This window comes from Monodelphis domestica, chromosome 1 (assembly GCF_027887165.1).
Source record: "Monodelphis domestica isolate mMonDom1 chromosome 1, mMonDom1.pri, whole genome shotgun sequence".
Taxonomy (NCBI): domain Eukaryota; kingdom Metazoa; phylum Chordata; class Mammalia; order Didelphimorphia; family Didelphidae; genus Monodelphis; species Monodelphis domestica.
Window position 1 is genome coordinate 600002203 of NC_077227.1, and position 14982 is coordinate 600017184.

Here is a 14982-nt window from a genome sequence, read left to right on the forward strand (position 1 = left end):
AAGATTTCTATAACTGTATATAGACGCAAACTCGATTCAATAATATCAGAAGGGATTCCCACAAAATTAATGGATTCTCAAGCGAGAGCAACGGTGCAAAGAATAGGAAAGGGAAGGCTTATGGAGTCTACAAACCAACAGCCCTACGTGGCCCTGGCAGCTAGCGAACCCAGGGGAGAGAGTGCCAGGCCTGCACTTGGGAAACCTGAGTTCAGATATGGCCTCAGAGACCAGCTAAGGGACACTGAACAGGTCACTATATCCTTGTCTCCCTCTGTTTCTCCAACTGTAAAATGGGATTAATAACACCTGCCTCCTAAGAAGGTGACAATCAAATAGCAATATTTGTCAAGCACTTGGCCCAAAGTAGTTAATAAAGAAGTGTTTCTGGGCAGCTAGGTAGCTCGGTGGATAGAGTGCCAGGCCTGGAGACAAGAAGGATCCTGGGTTCAAAGGTGGCCATAGATGCTTCTTAGCAAGCCACTTAACCTCAATTGCTAGTCCCTTACCACTCTCCTGCCTTTGAATTGATACTTCTATCAATTCAACTGATCTATTTAACTGAACTAAAACTTCTAAGACAGAAGTTTTAAAAAATAAAGAAGGGAAGAGTAAAGAATGAGAGAAAGAAAGGAAGGAAGGAGGAAAGAAAAAAAGAGGGAGGGAGGAAGGAAAGATAAAAGAAAGAGAGGGAGGGAGGAAGGAAGGAAGAAAGCATTGCTGACCAGGTACTTTCTGCGATATACATCTGAAGGATACAAATAATAGCTAGTATCACTTTTAGGAGGTAGGAACTAGTGACAAGCCTCCTGCTCAAGCTTACCTTCCTCACACTTCAATATGTTTGTTTTTCTTTGAATGGCAAAGGCCAACTCCACTTCCCAAGCGTATTATGAGGAATATCTCCATCAAGTTAACATTTCTGTTCCTCAAAGTGTTAGAAGAGAGAGGGTCACACCAACAGAAAGAGAAGGAAATGTAGAATGACGGGTTTATAAGCTGAAGCTCTGATCCTCGTGATCGTGGGGCCATATTTTCAATCACCCATCAGCCCAAAAAAGCCACAGGACTCTGCCTGAGACAGAGGCATTTGAAAAGAAGCTTTGAGCAATTAGAACATTATGGGAACATGCACACAGCCTCCTCTATGGCCACTTCAGGGGAGAACACTTATTTGGATGAGTAAATTCTGGCATGATTAGGTTTTTGCTGAAAGCTAGCCTCATTTTATTATGGTCATCTTTCACAGGCTGTGTAGAGTAGGATTTTAGATCTAATCCAGAAACAAAAGGCCTTGTACAATGTGATTACCAAGCTTGTGAAGCCAGAATGCCCTCAGGATAGAGGCTTGGAGGTAGGTAGATATACCAAGGAGCAAAGATAGGGAAGGGAAAAGATTAGACCTTTGGGCACTGGAAAGAGCAAAGGGCTAGAGCCCAGATGAGGAGTGGGATTGTGTGGGGAGTTGAGTGGGCACAAGCAGAAAGTCAGGGTTAGAAAGGGTTGAAGAAAGACAGTAAGGAAGCCAGCTCTGGAACTCCATTCCCAGGCAGAGAACATCTCTCTGCCAAAAATTAAATAATTGGGTTTTTAAATATATTTTATGCTATCAGTCAGTCACCAAAAGTTTCAACATAATTTTTTAAAACCCTTACCTTGTCTTAGAATCAATACTAAGTATCAGTTCTAAAGCAGAAGAGTAGTAAGGACTAAGCAATTGGAGTTCGTTGGAGGTCTGATTTGAACCTCAGCTAGGGTTCTCAAATCTGGTCTCAGATAATTCCTAGCTGTGTGTTCCTGGGCAAGTCACTTAACCCCCATTGCCTAGTCCTCACTGCTTACTGCCTTGGAATGAATATACAGTATTGATTCTAAGACGGAAGGTAAGAGATTTTTTTTTTTAAGTATTTGAATGTATAGAGCAAAATGCCATCTTAGAGGCTTCCCTCTGAGCAGGTGTCTACCACGATGTATCAAGACAACAATAGCAATAATAATAACTAAATATACATAGCTCTTTCAGGTTTTACAAAGTGTTTTACATAAGTTATCTTATTGGATCATTCACAAAACCTTAAAAGATTTAATAAGAAATATTCAACAATTCTGATTGTCGATGTCAAATGAGGAATAAAACATGGAGCTGTGCTCGATAAAGGTGTCTGCCAAAGGCACAGAGGCGATTAATCACAGAATCCAAGTCAAAGGGGGATTTTTAAAACATGGGGAGGGCCCTGGTACATTTCATTTATGAAACCCACAATCTCTCAAAATAGGTCAGATTGACCATGGACGGAGGAAAAAGCAAATGGAAGACAAACAACTGTGATCCATATCGATAGGCAGTTGGATGGGCAGCACAGTCATGGGTACCAATTGATAATAACATCTCTACATCTATCTCTATCATATAGATCACTAGATAAAGTTAGCTGTTGGTGCAGATGTTTATCTTGGAAGGACAATTTACTGGGTTCAGATTTGAATGAAAGGAGAAGCGTAGACTGTATTACTTCTGGGAAACTGAGTAGTGCTTCTATGTCTCTCTGAGACAAAAGGAGATCTTTTCATGGCAATAGTCTCTCCAGGATGCTGTATGATCATGAGTTATGGAACTCAACTGAAGCTGAGTATCATTAGAGGGCAATGAAAAGATATGTATGATGGGAGGGGATACTCTGTATCCTATTAGAGAAGAAGAATTGCTTGGGAGAAGCAGCATAAAGGATGTCTTCAGAGAAATACATGATTGGAAAATGAGTAAACTAGTTTTTTGAGGCAGCTGAGTGGTGCAGCAGAGAAGACCTGAGTTTAAATCTGACCTCAGACACTTGCTAATTGTGTATGTTCCTAAGCAATTCCCTTAACCTCGTTTGCCTCAGTTTCTTCATCTGTAAAATAGCTAGAGAAGAAAATGGCAAACCACTCCAGCATCTTTGCCAAGAAAGTCTCAAAGAAGTCATGAAGAGTCAGACAAGACAAAGAACTAAACAACAACAGTTATATAGTGAGTGAAGGGCAACTGAGGAACAGCCTGTGTGCCCCATTGGTATCTAGGCAATGTAAAGAGAGCTAAAGGATACTCTTTGCTCCTCTACAGCATATACACACATACTTCCCATACACTGGATGGACTTAAGAAGAATTTTCATCTTTTTTTGCATAATTACAAATTACTTTTCAGAATAGTTCTTCCTAAGCCTCCACCAAAAACACATTTTAGTATACCCATCTTCTCAAAGGCTCGGTAGTACTTACTATTTCTGACTTTTGTCTTCTTTGTAACTTAATCATTGTGAAGTGAAACCTCAAAGGTTTTTTTACCTTTATTTCTCATATTATGATTGATTTGGAATGAGCTTTCCTGTGGTTGTTACTAGTTCATGATTCTTTGGAGAGATAATTATTCTTATCTTTTGACCACTTATCTACTGGGGAATGGCTCTTGTTCTTACATATTTATGTCCATTCCCCATGTACCTTGGATGCTTTCTTTTACACAAAGACATACCCCCCCATCAGCAATTTCCTTTCTCATCTTAGCCATACTGATTTTATCTGTGCAAAGGCTTAACTTCATGTGATTGAAATGATCTCTTTTATCTTTTCTTATTTCTTCTGTCCCTTGTGTAGTTGGAAATTATATCTCTAACCATAGTTTTGTTAAATACTTCCATCCATTTCACCCTAATTTTTAATGCCCCCTTTTAAATTTAAGACTTTTCACATCTTACATATATTTAAGTATATTTGTAAGTGTTCAATGACACTAACATACACAGTTAATTTAATTTCTCCTGTACTAATGGGCATTAAAGTTGCTAGAAATCTTTATAATTATAATTACACAATCTTTTCAATTACAATCTTTACAATTACATATAAGGCTGCTGTGAAATTCTTAGATTATGGATTTTTTGTTGTTTTTGATAACACCTTTAGGCTATGTTCTTAACAATGGAATTATTAGGTGTGATTATTTTTATTGTGTACTGTCAGATTTTTCTCCAAACAGATTCTATGAACAACCTCCAGGAATTGATGCAGAGTGAAAGGAGCAGAACCAGGAGAACCTTATGCACTGAGACTGATACACCTTGGCACAATCGAATGTAATAGACTTTTCTACTAGCAACAATGCAGTGATCCATGACAATCCAGAGGAACTGATAAGAAAGAACACTATCCACATCCAAAGAAAGAACTATGGGAGTAGAAACAGAAGAAAAACAACTGCTTGATCACATGGGTTGATGGGGATATGATTGGGGATGTAGACTCTAAATGAATATCCTAGTGCAAATATTAATAATATGGAAATAGGTCTTGATCAATGACACATGTAAAACCCAGTGGAATTGTGTGTTAGCTGGGGGGGGGGGACGGGGAGGGAAAGAACATGAATCTTGTAACCATGGAAAAATATTCTAAATTAACTAATTAAATAAAATTTTTTTAAAAGACAAAAAGATTCTACTACTACAATTCTGCCAGTAATGAATGAGTGCATCTGTCATTCCACAATTATACTAACATACAAGCATTTCTTCCACATCACAAGGGTTAGTAACATAGCACCACCCCTCCCAATCTGGAAAATCTGGGTAAATTTTTTTAGGACTCTCTTCACACCAGAGAAGAAGTCTGAAGTTTTCCTTTTTTTTTTAATGGGGTGTTTACAGTACCTTATATTCATTTGTGAGTTATTAAACTTTTTAAGCTATCTCTACATTTCTAGCCTTTGTGTGTCATCTGCTGGCTTTTGCATTCTTTTTGCAAATTTCAACTTTTTACTTATTTTAACTTTAAAAAATAAATTGTGTATATTTATGGCATTAAAAATAAATGGTTATATAATATAATACTATATATATTACTATGCATTTCTGAGTTTCTAAATTTTTTCTATGTTGTGTGCTGGCCTTTGCCTATTGTCTGTCGCTGACATAGTGAAACCAATGGGGAAAGTTGAGATGTGGAAAGGATATCTGTATAGCTTTATTGTTTTTAATTATTTTGCCAGTTTGATAGATGTGAAGTAGCATGTCATAGTCATTTTAATTCACATCTGTTTGATTACTGGTGATGAACATGTTTTAAAGTGATTGTTAACAATTTGTTTTTCCTGTTTTGAAAATGATCTGATAATATCCATCAGACTATTTAGTCATCATGAACCAGGAATGATATTTTAAAGTTTTTAACAGTTTCCTATGTATTTTAGATATCACTCTTTTCTGACATTAACTGTAATTCTTTTCCCAGCATATTTTCTCTTAATCATATTGTATTTGGTGTTTATTTTTTCATTTAAAATTTCATCTTGTCTCTATTAATTGCTTTCATTTGTTGATCAGGAAAAAACCTATCTCCCTCCCACAACTGAAATAAACACCTTATTCCATTAGCTTTCTTTTGTATGCTTCTGTTGTGTTTGTCTATCATCCAGCCAGAATTCACTGTGATATGTGACTTCCTGCCAAACTGCCAACCAATTTTCCAAGTACATTTGTTAAATAATGAGGTGTTTCCCTAGGTTTTATCTGTTTGAGTTCATCAAGCACTAATCTTTTTTATATATTTGGTTGGATGTCTTAGACATCAATTCTATTTCATTTCTTGAGTTCTCTTTTTTTGCCCACACAACCAAGTCTATTTGATGACCACCACTACTTTTAATTTAATTTAAAGTTTGGGTGTGTAAGACCGCCCCCCCATCCGCCCCACTCCCACTCCCACCCCCATCCCACCCCCATCTACTGCTTCCCAAGCATGTTCATTGGATATTCTTGCCCATTTTTTTTTTCAGCAAAATTCCATGGACTTTTCTTGAATCCTTCATATTTTGATCAATACTGCATCAAATACTTGAAAAATAAATCAACAAAAGTGCTTAATCAATCGAGTGCCTACTACGTGCCTTTCTAGATTCTGGGGATTCAAAGACAAAAATGCTCTAAAGGAGCTCGTGCTCTTCTTTGAGGATACCATGAGGATACAGAAAATACATCTATGTGTGTGTGTTTGCATGTGTGTAAACATATTTCCCTCACATATATTTCCCCCAGCCAGATACTCATATCTCCTTCTGTATTCAGTCTTTGCCAATATGTAGTTTGGGTTCCAGAATATGAAGAAAATCTGGCCTCACACAGATAGTAGTTGGAAAAGAGAGGAGTATTTTAATAAACAAATGACATCTTACTATTATCATGACAATAATTTTGACCTCATAGACACCCTGAAGGGATTGGGGACACCCTGAGAGGTCTCTGGACCATCCTTGGAGAACTGCTGTTCTAAATGAGCCCTCCTCAGCAGTGGGAGGAAGAAAAGAAGGAAGGAATGGCTTTTGGTTTGAGCCCAAGCAAAAGGGAGCTGACGGGTGCCAAGAGGCAGGAGATGAGAAGAGAGGACATTTCAGGCATCAGGAAAACAACTTGTGCAGAGGAACATTAATGGGAGAAGGCTTATGGAATTAATAGTAAATAGACCAGGGTGGGTGGATCATAAAGTGCATGAACAGAATGGAGTAAGGTGCGATGAGCCTGGAAAGCTAGCCTGGAGCCAGGTTGTCAAGGATTTCTAATGCCAAACAGAGACATTTGTATTCTATTCTAAGGGTGAAGGGGATACTTCCCCAATAGAAAGGAAACTCGAAGCTCTTTGACGGCTAGAGACAGTCTTTTTCCTTTCTTTGTATTTCCAACGCATCGCCATACCTGGAGGACAGTTGTTGCTTAATAAATGCTTATTGACGACGGACCAACTAAGCTCCACTTTAGGACTATTCAGACAGAGGTGCCATTTTATCAATATCTTATGCAGGTGCCTTTTGCCGCCATGACTCTCATCACAAGGTCTCTGCCTACCCATGATTCTTCGCTCCATCCTCCTGTCAGGCTGCCGCCTCCGAAGTCCTGGGTACCTTCTAGAATTCTTACCACTGAGCAGAGACATCACACATCCCTTGTCCCTCTCTTGCAGTCTATGAAGGCACTCTCTTTATCTGGGGAACTTTTCATCGAAGGGTTGGTCAACTTTGCTCAATTGCTATTTTTCTTTTCTTTTTTCATCTTTGATGCTCGCAGTGTTGCGGGGGGGGGGGGGGGGGGCGCGGCGGCGCGGCGGGGAAGGACGTGTTCAGAAATCAGTGTCATCAAAAACAAAAGCTAGCGTCTAGACGTTACTAAACTCTCATTTCTGTTTCTCGCTTTGAAATATTTTCTTTTTGTCTCTCCCCACCTTCACTCACCCCCCCCCCCCCCCCCCCCGCGCCGCCGAGATTCTTCTCCCGCTCTTAAGACTTCCCCCTACTCTGACTGCCCCGCTATATCCCACTGGATTCCAAATACCCTGTGCTTGTGAATAGCATTGATTATTAATGCATTATTCCTGTTGCCTACAGTAATACTGCAGCGCCATAAATCACTGCTGCTTGGAGTTAATAATAGGGCTGTGATATTGATTACTCTGCTGCTTAATTATATGTGACATTCTTTGAATTCGCTAATAGATACTACCTGCCTCTTCATATGCTAATTATTGGTGTAAGCTGTTCAGTTAATTGTTTGTTTGCATTTGCTATCCATTTTACTACTTTGGTTATTACTTGGCGCTGCCAGCTCCGATGCTTGCTATTTGCATTATTGATTGGCTGAATATGATTTTAACTAGAACAAAAACAAAATGGAGGTCAAAACTTAAGCTGTGTGAGGTTAGGAGTCTAGAAACCCGAAGGTCTTCTTAGATTATAAGAGGAGACCTTGAGTGCTGAAAAAAATGTTATGAAAACATCAAAAAGACCCATAAGAAGTAATCTAACAATAAGGGAGACTAGTCCAGCTCTCTTCTGGTACTTTCTAGGAACATTGAATCATTCAAAAATTACTGATGTTGGAATAGCCAGAGGTAGTACTTGGAAACTGATCATTAAGATTACCATTAAAGAGAGGGACTTCTTAAGAACAGCAGTTCTCAAAGTATGGTCTATAGCAGAGCAATTAGGTGGCTCAGTGGATTGGGAGCCAGTCAGGGGTTCAAATGGACCTGGGACACTTCCTAGATGTGTGACCCTGGGCAAGTCACTTAAACCCCATTGCCTAGCCCTTACCCCTCTTTGGCCTTAGAACCAACACACAGTATTGATTCTAAGGCAGAAGTTAAGAGTTAAAAAAAAAAAGTATGACCCAAAGGCTATACTTAATTATACTTAATTATATGTGACATTCTTTGAATTCGATAATAGATACTACCTGCCTCTTCATATGCTAATTATTGGTGTAAGTTGTTCAGTTAATTGTTTGTTTGCATTTGCTATCCATTTTACTGCTTTGGTTATTACTTGGGGCTGCCAGCTCTGATGCTTGCTATTAGGGGGTCCACAAGGTAAAAAATATTGTCATGATAATACTAAGATGTTCTTTGCCTATTAAAATACACCCCTTTTCCCCCACTTCATGGTTGTGTGCAGCCAGATTTTCTTCAGATTCTTGAACTAAAACAACATATTGCAAAAGACTGAATACAGAAGGAGATATGAGAATCCAGCTGCCTTCCATTAAGCCAGACATTAGAGAGATTTGCTAAAATATATAAAACAACGCCACTCTTCTCACTAAATATTTTGTTTGGGAAAACAGTTATTTTCCATAGAAATATGTTATTGGTGTTAACACGTACTTGTCTGGTATAGTCATTTTAAATTAAATAGTGAAAAATTTTATCAGTTTTAATTTCAAACATGATAAATACTAGCAGATATAACCCACACAAACAAAAACTCCTTGGGGTGCAAATATTTTTAAGAGTATGAAAGAGTAGTCAATAATTCTTAAGAGCATAAAGGGATCCTGAGACCAGAATCTGAGAACTACTGGGTTAGATCTTAGAAAGTACAACAGGAAAGTTTGTCAGGGGATGAACTGAAATGCTTGACTAAGTTTGAAAAAGCTACATCACTCAGGCTGGAAATTCAGTATCCTTGGGAAATCACAGAATCAAGTCAATAATATTCTCAGAAAATGATCTATCAGCCTCCCAGGAAGAACGGGAAAGAGTATGGATCAACCATTCAACTCAGTTACTCAGTCACCAGGAAATTCAGGTGTTTTTTAAAGTGGAAAAATAAAGGCATATGGGATCACTACTGACAAAAGGCTACTGATTGATCAGACAGAACTTTATTCTGCTACAATTTGTGGTCCTTAAGTGGTCATTTATTCATGGGATGTCCCTTGAGAGGCATATATTGACTTGGTCCACCCAAAACTGCTATCTACTGAGCCACCTTCAGGAAATGTGGATGGACCCAATAAGAGAATTCCCCTTTGTCTACTTCCTCCCCAGTCAGTCAACCACTGTTCTCTCCTGGTTCTCCTACCTGTCTGACCACTCTTTCTCAATTTCCTTTGCTGGATCTTCACGTCACATCTCCTAATGGAGGCTATACCCCAAGACTCTGTCCTGGACACATTTCTTTCTCTCCATACTTCCTTTTGAAGATTTCATCATGTCCCATGATTATTAATTATCATCTCTATGGAGATGGTTCCCAGATCCATATATCTTGCCCTAATGTATCTCCTGAGTACTAGCCTTATGTCACCAAATATAAAAGTTTCAAACTAGATGTCCTTTAGTCATCTCAACTTCTTCATATTCAAAATAAGTCTTTTTCTCCTTCTCCCCACCAAATCAGCCTTCTTCTGAAGTTCCCTAATTGACTGTATGGTCTTAGAGCCTTAAGACAAGGACCATTAACAATAGGAGAGGCCATTCCATTTCTTTTCTGACAATTCCTAGAACCACTTAAAAATTCATGATGTTGGAAGTCAGGAGTAGTATTTGGAAACTGACCATTAAGATGACCATTAAAGATGGGGACTTATTTAGAATAGCAGTTCCCAGAGTAGGGTCCATGGACCCCAATATCCTTTAGGGGATCCACAAGGTTAAAACTATTGCCACATTATTGAAGTAAAAAAAATGACAAAAGATTGAATACAGAAGCAAATATGAGACTCCAGCTGCCTTTCATTAAGTCAGGCATTAAAGAGATTTGCATATTTGGAGAGTATAAATGGTAATGTGCTGGAGCCAGCTAGAACTGGCTCTCAAGAGCCAATTGTTAAATTTGTGGTAGGAGCATTTACATCTTGGAAATTGGCAAATGCTTCACAAGAGGTTTGGATTTATTGTTTTGTTGATTGTCTAGACTTTAGGAAGTGGTAGAAAAATATGGGGGGGGGGCTGGCAAAAGAGGCCTGAAGGGGAAATTGATTGTTAGACATTTACCAGCACACTACTGAGTAGCATAAGTGCTAGTGAGCCTTTGGAGCTTATGTGAACTGACTTCTTACCTTCAAAGAAGATAGTAAAAACGTAAGTTATATCTTAAGAGTGACTGGATCTCTCACCAGGCATGTGTGGGCTACCCAATTATAACAACCCAATCCTGTGGTTGCTATATAATTTTTTATCTGTGGGTAATAACCTGAGAAGGAGAAGGGAGACTAAGGAATGGGTGAATAAAAGAGACTCAAAGACAAGTTAAAAGATATGAGGAGTGGCGCTCTCTCCTTAACGTCTTCCTTGGATAATCAATTAAAGGAAAACATGAGAAATAAGAAAACACATGGGGAGTGAGAACTCCTAGATAGAAAGCATGGAGGTGACAGTGTCTTGAGGAAAGAAGGATCAGCAGAAAAAGGTTAAGACAGAGAGACTTTGAAGATCTAGGGAAATAAAAGAGAGATCAGCGCTCTTTCCTCAGTATTTATTGGTAGTTCCAGGAATGTGGATTGGAAGATGATCCATGAATATGTAACATGACATAGGTTTTAACACTGGTTGAATTGACAATGATGAGACCAAAGAGGTGCAGATTAACCTGACATGCACCTTTCAAAGGAATGTAGTATTTGATAAGGTGAGAGCTAAGCCTTTGTGGTGGCTCAGGAATTTACTTGCCCTTTGTACTGTCTATACAATGATTATTAACTGATCTACCTGCCCCTCAAATGTCAAGTTTGGCAGGAATAAACATCTAGAACTATATCTTTCCGTCCTCAAGGAAACTCATAGCCAGTCCATTTTAACTGTATAATGGCAAAGCATAATGACTGGGAGCCCTGGAGCCTGAATTTCTGAAATCATGAAATGTATGGAGCAGGGAAGAATTTATGACCAAATAAGAGAGAGGAAGCATTACAAGATATAAATGAATACAAGATATAAATGAATTTTGATTATATTAAAATTTAAAAGTTTTTGTATAAAAAAACCCCAATGTAACCAAGACTAGAAGGAAAACAACAAACTGGGGAAATTTTCTTGCAGCAAATTTCTCAAATATATTGAAAACGAAGATAAATTTATAAGAATACAAGTCATTCTCCAATTGACAAATGGTCAAAGGATATGAACAAGCAGTTTTCAGTTGAAGAAATATAAGCTACCAGTAATCATCTGAAAAAAATTCTAACTCCCTCTTAACTAGAAAAATGCAAATTAAAACAACTCTGAGGTACCACTTCACAGTGGTAAAGGAAAATGATACATGTTGGAGGGAATCTGGCAAAATTGGCACCCTAATGCAATGTTGGTGGAGTTGTTAACTGATCTAATCATTCTAGAGGGAAATCTGGAACTCTGCCAAAAGGACTATAAAACTTTGATCCTGTAATACCACTAATAGGTCTCTATCCCAAAGAGATCAAGAAAAAGGGAAAAGACCCATTTGTACAAAAATATTTATAGCAGCCCCTTTTTTTGTGGTGGCAAGGATTTGGAAATAGAGGGGATGTCCCTCAATTGGGGGATGGCTGAACATATTGTGGTTTATGTTGGTGATGGAATACTATTGTGCTCTAAGAAATGATGAGCAGGATGATTTTAGAAAAAGTTGGAAAGAACTATATGAGCTGATGAAGAGAGAAATAAACAGAACCAGGAGAACATTGTACAAAATAGCAGTAATATTGTATGACAATCAACTGTGAAAGACTTAGCTACTCTCAGCAATATAATGATTCAGGACAATTCTGAAGGACTTGTGACAGGGAATGCTACCCACCTCAGAGAAAAACCAGTAGGAGTCATCTTTCACATCAGTATATTTTTGGTTTTATTTTGGGATTTTGAGTATGTGTGAGTGTGTGAGTGTGATCCTACAACAATGATCAATATGGAAGTGTGTTTTGCAATGACAATAAAAATCTAAAAAATGCTATCCACCTTCAGAGAAAGAATTGTTGGAGTCAGAATGCAGATCAAAGCATACTATTTTTCTTTGTGTTTTGGTTTTACATAAATATTCTCATACAACAATGACCAATATGGAATTAAGTTGTATATGATACTACATTTATAACCCAGATCAAATTACTTACCCTCTCCAGGATGGAGCAGGGAAGGGAGGGAGGGGGACTATTTAGGTCTTATAATTTTGGAAAATGTATGGTGAAAATTGCTATTCCATGTAATTGGGAAAGTAAAATATTTTTAGAAAAAGAAATTTCTGAAATCAGCATTTAGCACTTCTAAAACATTGCCACCAGGAATGATATGGCAGGTTAATTTACAGCAAATATGCTAATATTTGGACAAGAACTACAGCTAACCATTGGCTTGTGCTTTGATGTCTCAGAAGATGGAAGGGATAAAAAGACTACCTATTCCTCATCCCAATACATCTCTCAACTGAGAAATTACCTGAAGAAAAACTCCCAGCTAGCGACTTAGACGAGCTCTGACAGAAACAAACTATGGTATGATGCTCAAATTCATTGTTAAGAACTTCAACAAGGTAGCAGGGTCTACTAAGACACTTTGGTGTTAAAGTAACAAAGGAGAGTGATGGAAAATCGCTCCATATCAAGTAGTGGAGATATTAGTCAACCTGTCCTCATACACTCTCTCTTCCAGCGGAACTGGTCTGTTTATTATCCTTGTACTCAAAATTCTTTCTCTTATCTCCAGACCTTTACACAAGTTGTTTCCCCATGTCTCCTTACTAGGAAATGCTTTCTTGCCTCAACACAAACTTTTGAAACCTCTCTCTGTGTCTCTATCTCTGTCTTCTCTCCCTTTCTTCTTTGCCTCTGTTTCTGTTTCTCTCTGTCTTTGTCTCTCTGTCTCATCTCTTTCTATGTCTCTGTCTTCTCTCTCTCCTTTGTTTCTGTCTCTGTCTGTCTCTAAACTTTCTCCTTTGTATCTGTTTCTGTCTCTGTTTCTCTGTCTTTGTCTCTATCTCTGTGACTCTTCTCTCTTTTGTCTCTGTCTCTAACTCTGTCTTCTCTCTCCTTTGCATCTCTGTTTGTCTTTGTCTTTGCCTCTCTCTCTCTTTCTCTGTGTCTCTACCTCTGTCTTTCTCCTTTGCCTCTGTTTCTGTCTGTCTGTCTCTCTCTCCTTTGTCTCTATCTGTCTCTCTGTCTGTCTGTCTCTGTCTTCTCTCTCTGTTTCTTTCTCTGTTTCTCTGTCTTTGTCTCTTTGTCTCTCTCTATTTCTATCTTTGTTTCCTCTCTCTTTGTCTGTTTGTCTCTATCTGCCTCCTCTCTTTCTCTTCTTGGTCTCTTTGTTTCTGTCTCTACCTCTAGCTCCTCTCTCTGCCTCTGTCCATGTCCATATCTTTCTTTCTCTCCCCCACCTCCAGTAGCATCACATAGTTTAGTGCTACCCCACCACCCTCATTCAGGAGGCAGCTGCAATGACTCTCTGACTCCCTCATTCCTTCTCAGACTCCCCACTGGAGAACTCTGCCAAATCTCCTTGCTCAATTCTTACTCTTCCTGAAATTTATGCCCCCCCCCAATTTTCAAGATGAAGGAAGAGTGGATTATCTCTCCTTTTTCCCTTGGGGCAATCACCCTTGTTGCTCCCAGGGCCTGGAGCAGACAGGTACTAGATCCCTTCCTCTGCTGGCAGAAATTGGTTCCACTGATCTGCTTCATTCCTATTCCCTAAATGAAAGGTGTCACATCAGATGACAAGATACTCAGTGGAAGGACCTTCCCTGGTTCTAGGGGGCTGAGTCATGGTTGATTCACTTACCCTCCAGTCATCTGCAAGGGTTGCTCTGCTAAAGGGCCCAACTTTCCCAAAGCGGCATTTGGACAAGAACCATGGCTAACCGTTGACTTGTACTTTGGTGTCTCAGAGATGGAAGGAATAAAATGACTCTCTATATCTCATCCCAATTTATCTCTCAATGGAGAAATTATCTGAAGACTATGTGGGTCCCAGAAGGAGGGTTGGGTGGACCTAGTTCATGGTAAAAACCATCACTCACAAAGTCAAACTAGGAGAGTGGGGAGAATACTCCTTAAAGCGAAGTGCTGAGAAAAGTTATTAAGTGTTTGGGAAGGAGACCTCATTGAGAGACTCCTGCTAGTAACAGAAGGGCAGAATTAAAAACCTGCAGACAAGGATCTTTAAGAGCTGCCAGTCTTTCTGGAAACTTAATAGGGGAAAGGATTTGAAACCTCTGGTTTTAAACTTCCTAGAGTAATTTCAAAATGGGCAAGCTAAGGCTTACCTGGCAGTCCCACTAGAGCTTCTCTGGGAATAGAACCAGGCACTTGACTTTGAATTTAAATAGCTATGGTTTAAGGGAGAAAAAATTGTAAATGACAAAGTTACACTTACCTCGAAGGGAATGTGGGGAGTAAAAGAAGGAAATCTGGGGGCTCCTACAAAGTTAAAAACCCTTCCGGCCCCTTTGCTAATGAATGATGCTGAATCAGAGGCTTCTCTTTGTTCTATTTCCTCTCTTCTATCATTTCCCTCCTACGAAGAGAGAGAAGCAGCTCTGTTCCTACAGGGATGTTGATAGGTTTTCCCAGCCAAAGTCACGGTGGGGAGTGGAGGATTCAAAAGCCAATAAAGCCTAGAGAGGAGGAGGATTTGACAAATCTAAAGTTAATGCAGAATAGCAGGAGTCTCTCTATAAAGAATAATATTTAAGTCATACCCTTCTTCCCT